General features: G+C 52.8%; 2 non-coding genes across 2 annotated transcripts; both read left to right on the top strand.

Moving 5' to 3' along the window:
- Window positions 1-4,930: 4,930 nt before the first annotated feature.
- Window positions 4,931-6,823, top strand: LOC126322491 (small subunit ribosomal RNA). The gene has a single exon (XR_007559050.1). It is a non-coding gene; the product is annotated as a small subunit ribosomal RNA (ribosomal RNA).
- Window positions 6,824-7,192: 369 nt separating this feature from the next.
- Window positions 7,193-7,347, top strand: LOC126322489 (5.8S ribosomal RNA). The gene has a single exon (XR_007559048.1). It is a non-coding gene; the product is annotated as a 5.8S ribosomal RNA (ribosomal RNA).
- The last annotated feature ends 153 nt before the right edge of the window (window positions 7,348-7,500 follow it).

Here is a 7,500-nt window from a genome sequence, read left to right as displayed (position 1 = left end):
ACCGTACGTGCCCCGCCGAAATCGCAACTCCGGCGGATGAACGGCGGACTTTTCTCGCAGTCGTAAGTTGCAATCCACCCCTATATCTTGCGTCTCATGAAGAGTTATATCAAGTATGCCAAATTCCCGCTGTCCCTATACATGCAGTAAGTTCGTCATGGGCGCTGGCCGGCAGGCCGCGAGACCTGACGCCCGGCGGCAAAGAGTGCCCCTCTGAGGATATAGATGTTCCGTTCCGCCGCACAATGGTGACGGTGACCGCTGCCTGCGGTGGCAACGCTGGGCAGAGTCGATACTCGCCGTGTGGTGGAAGGTAAACATTATGCGGTACATCAGTACTTTCCTAATAGTTCGGTCGTCTCACGGCACTGCTTAGTAAATGATGCAAGGCCACATATAGATGATTTATGCGAATGTCCCTATACGTGCTGTAAGACTGGGCACACAACGTGAATCGCACGTCAGCCACACACTCGAACATGCACCACTCTCGGCCTGCAACGGAGACACACAATACGTAAACATCTGGAATGCGACAATGTCGAGTGCATCCTCTCTGCCACATTGCACCGTCGACACTATGATAACCAGAGCAGTAGGTCCACCTATAAAAGCACAATACCCCACTCCTCCGACAACTACCATTGCTCAGATAAACCAACACCACCAACACACATCCTACACAGAGGGGCACCAAATATCACCCCCCCGCCCTCGTGTTATACCACATGAAAAATTGCAGAAGTGAGAGACACAGACCCGCCAGCCTCTTGCTACAAGCATCGAACCGACGTGACATATCTGACGGTGACTCAGGCATCCGCGTACTGCCACAACTATCCACCCCCCCCCCCCACTCTCTCTCTGCCCCCTTCCCACACAATACCGAATTTAACCAACTTTATCGCTTAACCTAACTGTGGCTGTACCAGATTATCGCTTAACCTAACTGTGGCTGTACCAGATTATCGCTTAACCTAACTGTGGCTGTACCAGATTATCGCTTAACCTAACTGTGGCTGTACCAGATTATCGCTTAACCTAACTGTGGCTGTACCAGATTATCGCTTAACCTAACTGTGGCTGTACCAGATTATCGCTTAACCTAACTGTGGCTGTACCAGATTATCGCTTAACCTAACTGTGGCTGTACCAGATTATCGCTTAACCTAACTGTGGCTGTACCAGATTATCGCTTAACCTAACTGTGGCTGTACCAGATTATCGCTTAACCTAACTGTGGCTGTACCAGATTATCGCTTAACCTAACTGTGGCTGTACCAGATTATCGCTTAACCTAACTGTGGCTGTACCAGATTATCGCTTAACCTAACTGTGGCTGTACCAGATTATCGCTTAACCTAACTGTGGCTGTACCAGATTATCGCTTAACCTAACTGTGGCTGTACCAGATTATCGCTTAACCTAACTGTGGTTGTACCAGATTATCCCTTAACCTAACTCAATTTGTCCCTTAACCTAACTCAATTTGTCCCTTAACCTAACTCAATTTGTCCCTTAACCTAACTCAATTTGTCCCTTAACCTAACTCAATTTGTCCCTTAACCTAACTCAATTTGTCCCTTAACCTAACTCAATTTGTCCCTTAACCTAACTCAATTTGTCCCTTAACCTAACTCAATTTGTCCCTTAACCTAACTCAATTTGTCCCTTAACCTAACTCAATTTGTCCCTTAACCTAACTCAATTTGTCCCTTAACCTAACTCAATTTGTCCCTTAACCTAACTCAATTTGTCCCTTAACCTAACTCAATTTGTCCCTTAACCTAACTCAATTTGTCCCTTAACCTAACCCACGTTGTCCCTTAACCTAACCCACGTTGTCCCTTAACCTAACCCACGTTGTCCCTTAACCTAACCCACGTTGTCCCTTAACCTAACCCACGTTGTCCCTTAACCTAACCCACGTTGTCCCTTAACCTAACCCACGTTGTCCCTTAACCTAACCCACGTTGTCCCTTAACGTAACCCACGTTGTCCCTTAACGTAACCCACGTTGTCCCTTAACGTAACCCACGTTGTCCCTTAACGTAACCCACGTTGTCCCTTAACGTAACCCACGTTGTCCCTTAACCTAACCCACGTTGTCCCTTAACCTAACCCACGTTGTCCCTTAACCTAACCCACGTTGTCCCTTAACCTAACCCACGTTGTCCCTTAACCTAACCCACGTTGTCCCTTAACCTAACCCACGTTGTCCCTTAACCTAACCCACGTTGTCCCTTAACCTAACCCACGTTGTCCCTTAACCTAACCCACGTTGTCCCTTAACCTAACCCACGTTGTCCCTTAACCTAACCCACGTTGTCCCTTAACCTAACCCACGTTGTCCCTTAACCTAACCCACGTTGTCCCTTAACCTAACCCACGTTGTCCCTTAACCTAACCCACGTTGTCCCTTAACCTAACCCACGTTGTCCCTTAACCTAACCCACGTTGTCCCTTAACCTAACCCACGTTGTCCCTTAACCTAACCCACGTTGTCCCTTAACCTAACCCACGTTGTCCCTTAACGTAACCCACGTTGTCCCTTAACGTAACCCACGTTGTCCCTTAACGTAACCCACGTTGTCCCTTAACGTAACCCACGTTGTCCCTTAACCTAACCCACGTTGTCCCTTAACCTAACCCACGTTGTCCCTTAACCTAACCCACGTTGTCCCTTAACCTAACCCACGTTGTCCCTTAACCTAACCCACGTTGTCCCTTAACCTAACCCACGTTGTCCCTTAACCTAACCCACGTTGTCCCTTAACCTAACCCACGTTGTCCCTTAACCTAACCCACGTTGTCCCTTAACCTAACCCACGTTGTCCCTTAACCTAACCCACGTTGTCCCTTAACCTAACCCACGTTGTCCCTTAACCTAACCCACGTTGTCCCTTAACCTAACCCACGTTGTCCCTTAACCTAACCCACGTTGTCCCTTAACCTAACCCACGTTGTCCCTTAACCTAACCCACGTTGTCCCTTAACCTAACCCACGTTGTCCCTTAACCTAACCCACGTTGTCCCTTAACCTAACCCACGTTGTCCCTTAACCTAACCCACGTTGTCCCTTAACCTAACCCACGTTGTCCCTTAACCTAACCCACGTTGTCCCTTTGCCTAACATAGTTCACTGCTCGGAATCTCTGGTGTCGTTGTTATCCTCATGTAGATGTCTTGCGAGTGTTGCTTACTTTCCACATATTCCCGCTATCCACTGTCAATTGTACTGCAATAGGACTATATCGCCCCCCCCCCCCCCCTCTGCCCCTCTCTTTGTGTCTCCGTCCTCTCAAGCTGGTCGGTCTGGCGTTTGAGTGTTAAATGAGCCTCGCAGCTGTTCAGTTGCGTTCAGATGTCGACGCCCTCAGTGTACGTCGTGGTATGGTCTGTGTCCATTGTCCGCTGATGTCGTACGCGTAACCCACACGCTGTACCGATCATCGGTAGTTACGTACAGAGTGAAGTAGTGTGATACGTGTGACCGTACGCTGGCTGTGCCCAACGGTGTCGAATCTCAATTTCCATATGTTGTGCTCGATGCTACTTGTCTCGTCTCCCAATAACAGCTAGGTTGCACTGTGGTACGCCGTAGAGGCGTGTGGGAGGAACGTACGAACGCATTGTATGTCACCCTGGGTCGCTGGGGGTGGTGGTGCGGTGAGTCAGGTCAGGTCAGCGTGAGCCGTGTGATGTAGTGACGCGTGTATTCCGACTTTGTCGTATTGCCTCACACAAAGTGCTACCCTGGTGGACCGCGTTCCATATCTGGGACATGCCGCAGATGCCGGTTGACAGTGGATCGCGGAAGGGACATCGCATACGTGCGCGGGCCACCTTCCACGTGTTCTCTTCTGCACATGTCGCAGTGTGTATGTGGTCTGATGTAGCGTGTCGTGACACATGACATCCTGGCATGCAAGAATTGTTGAATTCGCAAATGTAGGTGGACATCTACGTTTACTGCCCAAGATACGCAAATGAACTGGAAATCCGTTGTTGAGCGGTTGTTCACGCTGGAGGTGAATCTGTGATGGCGACGATCGGTACAGCTATTAACCGGTTGTTTCAGCGGTACCCGCCACATCCACACACGTGACTAGGCCCATGTGGGTATGAAGCGATACGCGGCGGTGGCTTGGTGGGACTGTTCCCGGCCGGTGAAGGGGGGCCGCCCGGCGTGTTGGCCGCGCGCTGCGTGGGCGCACGCGCAACAGGCGGCTGGTGGGGGGCGCCGAGTGGCAGGAGCGCCAGCCGACGGGCTCGGCAGGCGGCGCAGCTACGCTGCGGCGCACCCTGCACGCGGCGCCTGGCGGCCAAAGTTGGTTCAGCCGAGCCCGGTGCGAAGCGCGGTGGACATCTGCAGTGTGCTGGTCTGATTGAGGACTGTGTGCGTTGAGGATGCGCCGCCGCCTGGCACTCGGCGCCGCGACGCCGTCTGCTGCTCGGTCGCCCCAGCGGTTCTCGCAGGTGGTTTGTATCGCAGTTGTGCGGACGTGTTGGCGCGTGCGCTGTGCTGGGAGAGTTCGCTTCTGCACCCAAGTGGGGCTTTGCCCTTGTGTGGCGCTGGCGTTGGAGCTGCCGGTCACCATAGGTGGCGCGTGTTGTCTCCCGCCGGCAATGCCACGACAGCACGCTCCCGGGCCTCTGTCGGCAGCGGCAAGCTCAGTTGGGAGCAAGGGTGTTCGCACTAAAACCGTCTACTCGCCTAACTCCGGGCGATTGCGCCTCTCTCGAAACCGACCAAGTACCTAGGACGGCGCTGCGCGCCGCCGGGACCTGAGAGGGTTTCGAGGTGTATCGTGCAGGGGAGCTCGGCCTCCTCCTGTTTGCAGAATAATTGAGCGGACGCTTGCGTGTTCGCGCGGGCCCCCGGGACACACTCCCGGGCGGCCGGCTGCTCAGCTCTAGTTGACGCAGCTCCCTGGTTGATCCTGCCAGTAGTCATATGCTTGTCTCAAAGATTAAGCCATGCATGTCTCAGTACAAGCCGCATTAAGGTGAAACCGCGAATGGCTCATTAAATCAGTTATGGTTCCTTAGATCGTACCCACGTTACTTGGATAACTGTGGTAATTCTAGAGCTAATACATGCAAACAGAGTCCCGACCAGAGATGGAAGGGACGCTTTTATTAGATCAAAACCAATCGGATTGGCTTGTCTGGTCCGTTTGCCTTGGTGACTCTGAATAACTTTGGGCTGATCGCACGGTCCTCGTACCGGCGACGCATCTTTCAAATGTCTGCCTTATCAACTGTCGATGGTAGGTTCTGCGCCTACCATGGTTGTAACGGGTAACGGGGAATCAGGGTTCGATTCCGGAGAGGGAGCCTGAGAAACGGCTACCACATCCAAGGAAGGCAGCAGGCGCGCAAATTACCCACTCCCGGCACGGGGAGGTAGTGACGAAAAATAACGATACGGGACTCATCCGAGGCCCCGTAATCGGAATGAGTACACTTTAAATCCTTTAACGAGTATCTATTGGAGGGCAAGTCTGGTGCCAGCAGCCGCGGTAATTCCAGCTCCAATAGCGTATATTAAAGTTGTTGCGGTTAAAAAGCTCGTAGTTGGATTTGTGTCCCACGCTGTTGGTTCACCACCCGTCGGTGTTTAACTGGCATGTATCGTGGGACGTCCTGCCGGTGGGGCGAGCCGAAGGGGTGCTTTCGCGTCCCGAGGCGGACCCCGTTTAAATCCTACCAGGGTGCTCTTTGTTGAGTGTCTCGGTGGGCCGGCACGTTTACTTTGAACAAATTAGAGTGCTTAAAGCAGGCAAGCCCGCCTGAATACTGTGTGCATGGAATAATGGAATAGGACCTCGGTTCTATTTTGTTGGTTTTCGGAACCCGAGGTAATGATTAATAGGGACAGGCGGGGGCATTCGTATTGCGACGTTAGAGGTGAAATTCTTGGATCGTCGCAAGACGAACAGAAGCGAAAGCATTTGCCAAGTATGTTTTCATTAATCAAGAACGAAAGTTAGAGGTTCGAAGGCGATCAGATACCGCCCTAGTTCTAACCATAAACGATGCCAGCCAGCGATCCGCCGCAGTTCCTCCGATGACTCGGCGGGCAGCCTCCGGGAAACCAAAGCTTTTGGGTTCCGGGGGAAGTATGGTTGCAAAGCTGAAACTTAAAGGAATTGACGGAAGGGCACCACCAGGAGTGGAGCCTGCGGCTTAATTTGACTCAACACGGGAAACCTCACCAGGCCCGGACACCGGAAGGATTGACAGATTGATAGCTCTTTCTTGATTCGGTGGGTGGTGGTGCATGGCCGTTCTTAGTTGGTGGAGCGATTTGTCTGGTTAATTCCGATAACGAACGAGACTCTAGCCTGCTAACTAGTCGCGTGACATCCTTCGTGCTGTCAGCGATTACTTTTCTTCTTAGAGGGACAGGCGGCTTCTAGCCGCACGAGATTGAGCAATAACAGGTCTGTGATGCCCTTAGATGTTCTGGGCCGCACGCGCGCTACACTGAAGGAATCAGCGTGTCTTCCTAGGCCGAAAGGTCGGGGTAACCCGCTGAACCTCCTTCGTGCTAGGGATTGGGGCTTGCAATTGTTCCCCATGAACGAGGAATTCCCAGTAAGCGCGAGTCATAAGCTCGCGTTGATTACGTCCCTGCCCTTTGTACACACCGCCCGTCGCTACTACCGATTGAATGATTTAGTGAGGTCTTCGGACTGGTACGCGGCATCGACTCTGTCGTTGCCGATGCTACCGGAAAGATGACCAAACTTGATCATTTAGAGGAAGTAAAAGTCGTAACAAGGTTTCCGTAGGTGAACCTGCGGAAGGATCATTACCGACTAGACTGCATGTCTTTCGATGTGCGTGTCGTGTCGTGTCGCGCAACACGCTACCTGTACGGCAGTGGCCGTGCGCCGCGTGCGGAACCACGCGTGCCTCTCAAAACTAGCGGAAGTGTTGTTGTTGTTGTGTGGTACGAGCGCTGAAGCTCTGGAGCGGCTGGCCTGCGGTACCTGGCGCCTGGCGCCGGTTTTGAATGACGTTCGCCCGAGTGCCTGTCCGCCCCGGTGTGGAGCCGTACGACGCCCATCGGCTGTGAGGCCGTTGGACACAAAAAAATAGTGGAACAGGGGCCGTCAGACGCCTCAGTCCCGCAAATGCTGCTGTCTTGAAAGAGACAGTGGGAGACTGAAAAGGAAAAGATCACCCAGGACGGTGGATCACTCGGCTCGTGGGTCGATGAAGAACGCAGCAAATTGCGCGTCGACATGTGAACTGCAGGACACATGAACATCGACGTTTCGAACGCACATTGCGGTCCATGGATTCCGTTCCCGGGCCACGTCTGGCTGAGGGTCGGCTACGTATACTGAAGCGCGCGGCGTTTGTCCCGCTTCGGAGACGTGGGAGTGTCGTGGTCGCCTGTGTGGCCGGCCGCGTCTCCTTAAACGTGCGATGCGCGCCCGTCGCCTGGCGGTTCGCATACCGGTACTTTCTCGGTAGCGTGCACAG

This window comes from Schistocerca gregaria, unplaced genomic scaffold, assembly GCF_023897955.1.
Source record: "Schistocerca gregaria isolate iqSchGreg1 unplaced genomic scaffold, iqSchGreg1.2 ptg000817l, whole genome shotgun sequence".
Taxonomy (NCBI): Eukaryota; Metazoa; Arthropoda; class Insecta; order Orthoptera; family Acrididae; genus Schistocerca; species Schistocerca gregaria.
This window is presented reverse-complemented; position numbering and strand designations above follow the sequence as displayed.